A 12442-nucleotide genomic window follows, 5' to 3' on the forward strand; every position below is an offset into this window, starting at 1 on the left:
ATATATATATCTGTTGAGGTAACTGCTTAACCATTTCCCAGCTTTCTCCATCTCTTACTTATTGTAGGAACTCTTAGAAAGCCTGAAGAGGCTTTAAGGACAGGAGGGTAGGAGTATGACTGAGTAGTCTGTTCCAGGAGCAAAGAGAGAAGCCCTGATTGGAGGCAATAAATAGGTGACAGTGGAAGGGGGATAGGTAAGCCATTTCTGGGACTGGAGACAGAAAAAAACAAAGAGACAGGATGGCTGTGGAAAGCCCCTATCCCAAGAGGGTAGTCCTCCTTCCCCATTCCTAATCTCATCAGAATCCTGGACTCAGACCAGGGAGCATAGAGACCCAGTTTCCCTGGGCTGCCACAAAGAGAAGTGGGTGGTGGTGTCGTCCACTGGTGAGGAGGACAGCATTAGAGACAGATGGACTTGGATTCTGTTTTGGTTCTTCTCACTAGCTGCATCACCACTGGGCAAGTTGCCTGAAAGGGAATAACAGTGCCTACTTCATGGAGGAGACAAAAGCGTCAAATGACATAAGGCAAGTGAAGCATTCAGCATAGCACCTGGCACATCATTAGTACTCAATAACCTTGATTAGCTGTGATCATCCTTACCAGGAAGGGAGAAAAAGCGTGGGAACTGTTCCTGTTCACAAGACCCAAATGAGCAGTGCTCCTGTCTGCCCGGTTGACTCATGGTGGCTAGAGGGTTAGGCCTAAATTAATCCACTTAAAGGTATACTGTGGTTTTAGTAGGTTTTGGTGGCTTAGCTGGGAATCTGAAATTATTGCAATATCATTCCAAACAATAGACCATTCCATCACCTACTTAGTGAAGTGGAAGTTGCCTCTGCAGTCTGCACTGACTCTACTAATCCCAGGATGAGGCCACTACTGACAACTTTACTGAAACCCCGCTATCAAAACTGCCACGATCTGATGTGCAAGACGTACTGGGAAAGCAATGCTATCACTTCTTAGTTAACAACTTTATAGCTCTGGACCCAGGTGGTACTTCAAATCCATCCAGCTGATAATAAAAACCAGTTTGGATAGTCAAGAAACCACTCTTGGGCTTCCCTGGTGACACAGTGGTTACGAATCTGCCTGCCAGTGCAGGGGACATGGGTTTGAGCCGTGGTCCAGGAAGATCCCACATGCCGCGAAGCAACTAAGCCCGTGCACCACAACTACTGAGCCTGCACTCTAGAGCACGGGAAGCCACCGCAATGAGAAGCCCGCACACCGCAACAAAGAGTAGTCCCCGCTGCCGCACCTAGCAGCAACAAAGACCCAACACAGCCAAAAATAAATAAAATTAAATTTAAAAAAAAAAAAGAGAAGCCCGCACACCACAACGAAGAGTAGCCCCAGCTCGCCACAACTAGAGAAAGCCCGCGTGCAGCAATGAAGACCCAACGCAGCCAAAAATCAACAAATAAAAATAAATTAATTAAAAAAAAAGAGAAACCACTCTCTTTCATAAACAAAACAAACCATTCATCTCTATGCTGGATACAGGGCCTAGTCTTGATTTCAGGAGCATTATCTGTCAGATGATAATCCTACATGATCTCTAGGGTTCCTTCAGCTCCTGAAGTCCTGATTTCATGTTGTAATGATGTCTCTGCCAGCTGAACCCTGCCCCAGAACTGAGTACCCATCCACCCACCTTTATTCTGTTAAGACCTTGATTTCAGCGAGGTCACAGGACCTGCCAGTCTCGCAGAGTCCACTTGGATATGGCTGGACGGTGCTTTGCAACATCTGTTAGCAAAGCAATATATTTATCACATGGTCCTTAGTTCAGCACTCTGCCTGCGAGGCCCCCATGTGAGGCTTACATCTGTTAGAACATGGCACAGAGAAGAGGCACTTCCCCTTGAACATTCTGAAACCTGCATGTAATTTACTAGTTATTACACAGAAGTAGCGTTGCTAGCTGGCTATGAAGAGATCAGATATCACTTTGGGTTGTTTCTACAATTTCAACCAAAAATGATGTGTCCAAAGATTTATTACCAAGGACACTTGGCTAAAGTTCATCAATGGCTTTCTTCTTTTTCTTATACAACTCCAAGGTCCAAAAAGGATTTAAGGTGGCTTACAAAAACATAAACAATACTATACTATTAAAATAGATTAAGAAATTACGATAGGAGGAATAAAAGAACAAAAGGAGGGTTAGGACACAGAAATCCATACTATTAAATTGCTTAATATTTACTGAATTTCAACTGCAAATTTGGCTTTGAGCTCCCCAGTAACCAAGGCAGGAAAGAAAATACCAGCAGTTATAAGGTTTATATTTCCTATGAAATAAAAGCATCTTGGTTGTTCAGGATACAGATTTTGAGAGACATTTATTTCTCCTGTGGGTGGTCACAGGAGACAATGAACAACCCAGCGGACAGAGCCCCAGCGCACATCAGCCCTCCCCACCATGGAACCCTCTTGCAAGACTTTCTTAGAGGCCCCTCCATGAAACCGGCCAGCGTAATGAACACCAAAGAGCAATTCAGTAAAAGGGATTCTACATGGGGTCAAATCAGGGCAGCCCAAGGACGTGGCAGCCCAAGGACCCAGATCCTGATGGTCTGGCTGGATCCAGTGATATCAGCTCTCCAGAGGAATGGAAGAGCTACAGAGCCTTCTGGCAATGCTCCATGAATATCATTTATCACAACCAGGCTTTTGAGTAACAAAAATATGGGCAGCCTCCAACATGCCAAGTCCAAACACTAATACTTTTGAATGCTAACGCTATTTGGCCCTGGTGCTGCATTCAGCTCTCTCATGGGCTGTTTTTTCTCTGAAACTCTCCCTTATGGGCCTCATCTTGTCTCTCTGGGTTCTTCTGTGTCTCTGACTGAGCCTCCATCTCCCTGGCTGCTCTTCCACCATATGCCGAGGTGCTTCCCGCCCCCCAGCTTTCTCACCCACACCCAAGTCTTCTAAACACCTCTGTCCCCTGCTCCTGAACCCTGGATTCCTTTCTAAAGGGGGCCTCTTTCTGGCTCCTAGGAAGGCACTTCAAACTCCCAAAGCCAGCACCATCTTTTCCCTTCCCCCTGATCCTATCCCCTTCACCCCCCTTCTGTTCCTTCCTCCTGAAGGTCCAGCTGCCCAAGCAGGAAACACCCTTTATTCTCTCTCTCTTCTATGTCACACTCCATCTGTCCCCTAGACAGTTGGTTGTGCCTCTCAATCCCCCCTCCCGTTGCCATCCCCAGTCACAGCCAGCACATTGTGTGAGCCCCGTCCCCTCTCATCCTGAACCTCCTAAACTGGTCTCCCTGACTCAGCTCTTACCTCTCCAGCCCATTCTAGAATTCTATGTATACAGCACAATCTGATCACATCTCTCTCATGTTTCAAAGCCTCCAGTGGTTTCCTAGCAGCCTACAGGACAAGGTCCAACCCCTTAGGTGGTACCGAGAACCTGGGCCCAATTCTCCTTATCTTCTCATCACCTTCTCACCCCACTCCAAACCTGCTTCCCCAGCTGACCAAGCTCGTTCACCACCTTTTCTCAAGTTATTTCAGCCTCCTGCAAAGCCTTAACCTGTCTTCTCTGCCTGGGAAATGCCTGCTCATCCCTTAATATCCAGCTCAAATAAGACCCTAAGCAGACCTGGGGACCCCCTTCTTCCAGCATGAAAAAAAACTATTCTCTGGAATGGCACTTTAACACACCACCGTTGTGTGTCTCCCAGACTGGAAAATTCCTGCAGTCAGAAGTCCAGTCTCTACCCGCCTTGGTTCCCCAGGACTCCTAGTACCCAGCACATTGGAGATTCTTGATAAATGTTAACTAACTGAGTAAACTGAATGACCATCACTGGCACCGTGCTGCCCTGTAAAGCTGATATTTTTTAGTCTCCTTACTTGCCACTATCCAGTACAATTTAAAATACTGAATTCTGAGCATTACATGGGACTCACACGCCATTAATGCTCCACAAAGTTTGAAAACTAGCAAACTCTTATGATGTAAACTTACTTGGGCTGCAAGTCCTGAGTCCTGAGTCTGCAACTCAGGACTGTGGAGCCATATCTCCGATGGGCCACACCACAAGAACCTCTGATGGTTTTACCCAGCTGCTGTCTGGCGGCAGAAATATTTCCCATGCTGTCTCACCTGGCCCTTCCCACCATTTCTGTGTGTCACCTAGGGCAGCTTCCCGAGGGACCCTCCCCAGGCTGGCAGCGGCTTCTGGACCCCTAGAGAAACCCTTCCAGGTTGATCCCCACAACCCCCCCACGGCAGTCTGAGCTGCTGTTCTAGGCAAGACTGAGCCAGGGAAAACGCAGTGGTAGACTTGGTGCAGGCTAAGAGGGAAGGGGTCCCTCCGTCCTGCCTCTGCTCCACATTTCAAAGAAACCAGATCCACCCTTTTCTGCAGCTCCCAGAGACTGCCGCCCTCGGCGTCCGTCCTGCATTTTGTATTTGGCCATGGTCAGAGATGATAATCCTGGTCAAAACAAAGCGAATACTTTCTTCCCATGATCTGGGACCCAAAGAGACATTGGGTCCACTCCTCTGTCCCCAGACAAGGCTACACTTGAACTGTGATGTAAAAACAGACATTTAGAAGATCTATCAAGAAAACAACGTCTTGAAAAGCAGAGTAAGAGATGGCCAGTCTTCAGGCTACTTCACCAGGGAACCCTCCCTTTAGCTTCCTTCAACACCCACTAAGTCAGGCCCCCAATTCCAGAGGTATAGCACTTTTCACAGTTGTAGTTTTATTGAGATGATTATTTGATTGTCATCTGTGTCCCACACACTCAAATATCCAATATTATTTACTGACTAAATGAATGTCTTTTGGAATATGGGCACTGTGTGACCTTGATTTCTCTTTAACTGCTGCTCCCCGAGGGCACAGCTGGGGCCTCAATTAATTACAAACCATCCATCCCAAATCTGCCAATACAATTCTATTGTTCAGCTGTCAGCATGCCTTTGGCTTTCTCACTTTAATCTCCCATTTCAAATAAATCCAAAACTCTAGACTCTCACATCTGTGGCTGGGCTCCCTGCCTTTCCACGACTGGAATTTGGAAATTGAACTTAAAACTCAAGAGAAAAAAAAGGGCAGAGGCACTTTCAAAAGGATGCCTGTTGTATGTCCAAAGTCCCAGCCATCACCAACCCAAAGATGGATGCATTTTGTTCTAAGAATTAAACTGTCATCTAGCGTTGCCAGTTATTGAAGCAGCGGAAAATGAATAGGGTGGGGAAGACAGACTGATTCTAGAGCAAATTTCTGGATTTCTCTTATTATGGGAATGGGAGATAGATTTTAATAAGAAAGACAACTTCTTTTCCTTTCAGGCCTGGCACACTAAGGGGAGCCATGCACATTGCCAGTGCAGCTTTTTCATATAATTTAGAAACCTCCACAAAGCTAGTAGTTTATGGGTCAATCTTCCCACTAGGCTGTGTGCTGTTCCTGACCACATCCAGAGACCATGTCTGGTTAATCACCCATCATAGCTAGCCCAAAGCCCCACTGGCACCAAGAGCTCAGAAAGTGTTGGTTGAAGGAGGGTGGGAAAGGAGGGGAGGAGATAGGGAGAGTCATCTGAGGCCCTTCAGCAACTGTCAGTAAGCCTCCAGGACTCTACAATTTATTAATTTCGTACTATGGGCCCGTAAGGGGCCAAGTACTTGATATGCATTATCTCAGTCCTCACAACAACCCAGAGACGCAGGCATTATTATGATTACTCCTATTTGAAAGATGAGAAAAAAGCTCAAGAGAAGTTATGCAATTTGCCCAAGGTCACTCTACTAGAAAGTACCGTAACTGGGATCCTGGGAACAGCCCCCCTCAACCTCCACCCCCCAGGGGATCCTTCAACCGAGACACGACAGAGGGGGGTCTGAAGATGTGCATCCTTGGTACTTGAGCCCTCTAAAACAAGCAGACTATCTCCCAGAGGGAGAGTCTAAGTCAATTAATTACAATGCAAAACAAAGATGTCAAGTTCTCTTAAAACATCTTCAGGCTGTCAGGGTTGGCTCAATGCATCAACTTTTAATTGCAGAAGCCTGAGAAAACAAATAAGGGAAGGGAATCACCTGAACCAGAAGGTGGGACAACAGATTAGGCACAAGAAAAAGCTAGTTTTCAGTTCTTATCATCTCTTCATGCTAATGGGATATTTAGCTTTAAGGCTGCAGGCATGTGCGGGATACTTCTTCCCTCCAATCCTAAATAAAACAAATTAAGAATCATGTAAGCAAAACTAACCAAAAGCCCTATCTAATTTATATTTACATAATACACATGTTTATACCATTAGCACAGCAAATGCTGAAAGAGAATTCATTTCTACTTTATGGTCCATTTGGTGGTGGGTCACCTTAGGTAGAGACCCCCAACAGACAAAGACCAAAATGGTGATAAAAGAAGAGATAAAGGGAAAACAAACATAATGGATGACACACAGGAGCATACAAACAAAAGAAGAAAAGGAAGAGGCAAAAATAGAAGCTAAGGGAGAGGAGGCCAAAGGTTAAGGATGTTTAGTAGTTGGTATCTGCCAGGGAGAGCAACTACCTTAGTGATTTCCAGACCTCAGACATGTGTGGGGTGGTCTGCATTAGGAAAACCTGGGAAATTGGGGTGGGGGGGAAGTGTAGGTATTAAATTCTGATTTTATAGCCTTTTGGCTGGGCCAGGAATTCTTAAGGCAACCAGGTTTGAGAATCCCTAGGGATAGTCTCACTTTTTTTTTTTTTGCGGTACGCAGGCCTCTCACTGCTGTGGCCTCTCCCGTTGCAGAGCACAGGCTCCGGACGCGCAGGCTCAGCGGCCATGGCTCATGCGCCCAGCTGCTCCGCGGCATGTGGGATCCTCCCGGACCGGGGCATGAACCCACGTCCCCTGCATCGGCAGGTGGACTCTCAACCACTGCGCCACCAGGGAAGCCCTAGTCTCACTTTTGAGGATGCCTATTATCTATATCAGCTAGCCTTCATCCTCCAGAGTTCTACTGCAAATGTAAGTCACGGTCCACATCTATGGAGCTCCTCTAAACTGTAGCAATGGTAGCTCAAGCAATATCTCCTTCCTGCATCTCATATGCCTCCTGAGCATTCCTCATACATTACCTGTCATGTCATTACCTCGGTGCCTTTGCTTGCACACACTGTTTCCCCTGGCGTGTTTCTGCATGTTTAAATCCTCTTCATTCTTCCCAGCCACATCTCCAAAATGCCTACCCTTCTTTATCTCTGTAATGAACTTAAACTCTTTCTACCTTGTACTCTGGTTATTGACATAGATGTCTTAATCACTCCTATTTGAGGATATGCTCTTAGGGGCAGGGGCCATATTATGACTTACCTTTTTCTCCCAAAGGTCTAATTATCTGTTGAATGATGAATACCCAGGAAAATAAAACAAAACAAAAATAAAACAAAATAAAAGATTGAGTTTCAGCTCCAGGCCAGAGGTTCCTCTTCTCTATCTCAAAATAGGAATCAAAATTTTCCTCAGGCAGGATATGTTCCAAGCCTATGCTCTCTTGCCCCAGGTACTCCCACCCAGAACACCATGGGAAAACAAAACAAATCATTAGGCAGGTCAATATTTCCTATAACTAAATTTCATATCAGATAGAATAAAACCACTTTCTTCTGCCCAACCAAACTCAACCACTGTTCACACCCAGCAGATCCTGTTTGAGCCTCAGTGGCATCCATATGCCATCTGGATATCAAGCCTTCCTTTCATGGCAAGAAATAGCCGAGGGAACTCCAGACACTAGAGGCTAATTTCATTCTGAGCAGGCAAGCTAATTTCACATAAAACCCACTAAGTCTGGACATACTACATTCTCAAGACCATGGGGGAGGGCTGACTGCCCTGCAACTCAGGAGACAGGAGAGCTCAGTGCTGCTGACCCAGCCAGGAAACAGGAATCAGAGTGGCAGTGCCACACCTCATTGGCAGATGTTGCTTTGTCCCATCACAGAGGGAAGGAAGGCTTTGCCTAGTATTGAGACATTATGGGTAATTTAGAGTTTAAGTCAGAAGTTGGTACTTTTCCAGAATGTACGGGAGTAGTAAGAGCCTTGGACCTGAGAAATAAAAGATATGATTTACAGTCTGTGCTTTGCCCAAATTAGTTCTGTCCTAAGCAAGTCCTTTTTGCCTGTTTGGGCCTCAATGTTTATATCTCTAAAATGTAACACCTAAAATGGATTTTAATACCCAATCCAGCATATATCTAATCAATAGAGTTATAAACCATTAACTTGAAAGCAAAGAAAATAAAATTATAGGGTTAACACTGGAAAAAATTGGGATGCAGGGCCCGACAGTTACTAAAGTCAAGCCACAAATTTGTTTCTCTGCTTCCTGGCAGCCAAAGCAAAAAAGAGAAACATGATCAGTTATATCCAATTGTCCACAAAGAAAAATCATGCCAGTTCCTTGGGAGAGGCAAAGCTTTTCCTAGCACTGGGTTCTGAAAGCAATTTCTCTGATTAACTTAACAGAGACATTAAGTGAAGTTGTAGCTTAAGTCTTCAACAATATAAATTCTTATAAGAAATGTAGTAGCAAGTTATATAAAGCTATTTTGGACAGCGTCCCTCCATAAAGCAAAGGGCAGGACACCCAAGTTCATCTCAGTGAAAACAATTCTGGAGGGGCTGAGGTAACATGGCCCAAGTATGCAGCTTTCAGTTGGCCCGGCTTAATTCAAGGATAAAACTTAAGACCAGGTAGACAACATATTCTTCCAAACACTTCTATAAATATTACTTCTTCCACATGGATGTTTATTAAGAGTTGGGTAGCAGTGTGCAATTAGATGACTTCTAAATTCCATTCCAGTTCTGATAAATCTAAGTGACATTTTTGGTCTTCATTTACTTACACTAATTTAAAATTTGGGAGTTTTCCCCCTCTTACTGCCCACTCCCAAATCAATGGATAGGGAATTCCTGCCAGTGAGAGAGGGAATCTAACTATTAATATTAGTCTTGTTATTAATAGCTAATACCAAGCGCTTATGAGCCAGGCTCTGTGTCTGGGTTCCCGTGCATTCTCTCACTGAATCTTCCCATCAATCCTGTATGATAGTAACTATTATTAGTCCCATTTTACAAATAAGGAACAGAGATGTAGAGAATTTTAGCAAATTGTCCTAGGTCACAGAGCTAATTATTCAGATCTTTCTGGTTCCAAAGCCAAGGCTCTTAGCTCTACTTATAGTGCCTAGTATTAATGAAATGTGATTACTGATAGAAATGCTTGTTTGTCAGAAGAACAGTGAAGCCTAGAATAAGGCTTGTAGGGGAGGCAAGAGTTATTAACAACAACAAAATAACAATGGAGCTTTTAGAGACTTTGGCAACCCATAAAAAAAATAAAAGGATGAAAAATATTGTGAAAAGCAGAAATCTCAAAAGAAAGTAATTCCAAGGGAACAGGAATTCCGAGGAAAAGAGAGAAAACTTCTTTTCCTCCTCTTCTCTTGAAAATAAGTATTATTTCTTACTCTTAAAGACTCTAAACCTTGGCTCTCTTGGTCATTCATTCATTCCACCAACAATTAGATATTTATCCTGTGCTACTCCCTGCTAGGCACTGTCAGCAGTGAGCAAGACAGAGGGGCTTCCAATCCAGCCATCAAGTAGACAATGCATTTCCAGATGGTATTAAAGTGCTTTGGAAAAAAAAAAAATTAAGGGGATTAAGAAGGGCTGAGGGGCAGGGATGGAGGACTGTTCTAGATAACAGGTCAGGGAGGGGCTCTCTGAGACCCAAGTGTAGGAAGCCAATCATGCAAAAATTTGGAGACCAGTGACTACCAGTAGAAAGGCCCAAGGACAAAAACAAACCTTACTTGTTTTAGAAATCTCAGGAAGGCTAGTGCAGTTGGAGCTGGACTGAAGCAGAATGGACCAGGTGAGGGCTGGTAGGAGCTGGGGGGCGGGGGGGGTGGTGGGGTGGGGGTGGGTGGAGAAGTTGGGATGGGACGGGGGAGAGGTCTGCAATGCCTACAGGGAAAGGGGGTGGATTATTTCTGAAGGGCAATGTGAAAGTTGTAAACATGGGAGTGGCATAATCCTATTTACTTTATAAACCTCCAGTGCTGTATTTACAGCTCCCAGGGAAATTCAGGTAGGTGCAGTATCACCTTTTGTTAGGGATAATATCACTAAACTCTTAACAGAATCCCTTTAGCCTGTAGGCCCTGGCTTTCCATCATTGGATGCTAAAATTCAAAAGGACACTTCCTTTTCCAGAGCAACTGTCAGAGCTACTAGTGGTTTGGTTGACAGACCCTAGGGAAATGCCAAGATAATTTACAAAGAAAATTGATCCAGACCTCAATTTGAATCCCACCTGCTTTTCCTATCCTAGGATATGCCATCCTTTTGTTGTTTCCTTTTTTACCATAGGCTCAAAACTAAACGTTAATGTGAGCTGCTTGACCAAACTGAACATTATTAAAGTTAATTTCAACAATCCTACAGTTAGTGTTCCCATATAAGGCATACCCTTGGCAGGAAGGACCACAGTTGAATTTGAATTTGGATAATTTAGAGTTCTCTTTGAAGCTAAATTGTAGCTTTGATAAATTCAAGGAAATTTCTTTTACCAACATGTTTGGACACAATAAGAGGGAAACATACAACATGTGGAAGCATCAGGTGTGTGTATGTTTATGCTTGAAAGTAGAGACAGAGGTAACAGCATCAGAAACCAGAATACTAACAAGATCCACCTGCACACAGGAGCTGAGCTGTTACACAGGAAAGAACCAGGGCTGAGGCAGGCAAGGGGCTGGGGAAACTTGCACCTCTTCTTATTAACTGTTGACAGACAAGCCCCTGGCTCCCCTCCCCATGCCTAACAAAAATAAAATCACCAGTCTGCCCTTCTCCTAGATTACACAGCCTGGAATACACAGATATTAAAATCAACCTTTTCTGCTGCCCAAACTGTTCATGTCCCAGGCGCAATGACTGTGTCATTGACTCAAAACCATTAAAGTCATTAAAATAGTGAAAATTCACATAAATCTGTGAATAATACAGCAGGCTCAACAGCACTACTCATGACCCCAACCCCACACACCTAGAAACATCCAGTGGTACAGAACCATGAACAGCAGCCCTCAAGTGGGCTGGAGTGCAGGGATGTGGGGAGGGAAGGGGGGCTATCTCTTAGGGCCAATGCCTCATGACAGCTGAAATCAAACAACACTATACCCTTAGACTAGCCTGGGCTAGTGTGACAGATGAGGGATCCTGGGTTTGCATAGAGTATGGCTCACATATCTGACTAAGGCTTTCCATTCTTCTTATCTAAGTTAATGCCTTTCATTGTACATTGCCCCCAATTCCCACTAGTTCAGGGTTTCTTATCAACCACCTGTCTCACAACCTCATGGCCCATTTATTAAAAATGTGCCCCACTGAGAATAAACATCTCCAGACTGGACTTACATACTGCATTTTTAAACACTACCTGGGTCATCTTTATGCAGATTTAAGTTTGAGGACCTCTGCTCTACAGCAATGTTTCTTAAACTGTGGGCCGTGACCCGTTTGGTCAAGAAACCAAATAAATGAGTCATGACCAGCAGTTGATTTTTTTTTTTTAAGTAAGTAGGAAAAAATTATAAATAGAACACACTGCAGGTAGTCAGGGCAATTATTGTTTCTGGGAACTTATGCACTTGTGGACCTCTGTGCAGGGATGTAAAATGTATTCCTCACTGTGGATCCCACTCAGAGTTTGAAAACCACTATCCTAGAGGGAAAAAGGAAAACAATGTTCTTGCACATGCATTTATTTTCATTTTCCACCCCTAATTCCAAGCTTCTGGAGTTTAGTTCAAGATATCAAGACAGAAAGGCTGTTATCAAATCCTAAACTGATAAGGCAAAGCCAAACTAAGGAAGGGGATGAGCCCAAGGCCCACACTCTGCTCCTGCCTGAGACCCTTATCGTGGAGCTGGGGATAAGGAAAGGTGCCAAAGAGAAATTTGCACAACTCTCCTCAGGCTGGACCTGTTCCTTGGTAAAGAACCTGTAGCCACTCACTGTCACAGTTTAGAGGAATTAAAATGTTCCCCATGGGGGGGAATGGGGGGTCAGAGGAGGCTCAGTCTCAGTATAAGGGATAGACAGAAGTCAGGTTCAACCCATCTTTGCAGTCCTGTGGCAGTGACGAGGTCAAAGGAAAGTCAGGAAAGGGTGAATGGTCAAGTCTCACCCCAGCACCAGCGACATGAGTTGCCTTGGACAAGTCGCGTAACCTCTCAGTCCCCTAGGTTCCATGCATGGCTAATGTTCTGGGAGCAAGTGGGGCACACGCAATCAGACAGCTTCCCTTCTTGCCCAATGCTCTAGGACAGGGAGTCCCATCTTGCACATCTTGCCTGACCAGAAGAGAGGAACATGGGAGGA

At 44.7% G+C, this 12442-nt stretch overlaps 1 protein-coding gene across 4 annotated transcripts in view; it reads right to left on the minus strand.

The window, feature by feature from the left end:
- The window catches only part of YPEL2 (yippee like 2), a 62225-nt gene that overhangs the window by 48323 nt on the left and 1460 nt on the right, over positions 1-12442 (minus strand). The window lies entirely within an intron of this gene.

The sequence above is a fragment of the Orcinus orca genome, chromosome 19 (assembly GCF_937001465.1).
Source record: "Orcinus orca chromosome 19, mOrcOrc1.1, whole genome shotgun sequence".
Lineage (NCBI taxonomy): Eukaryota > Metazoa > Chordata > Mammalia > Artiodactyla > Delphinidae > Orcinus > Orcinus orca.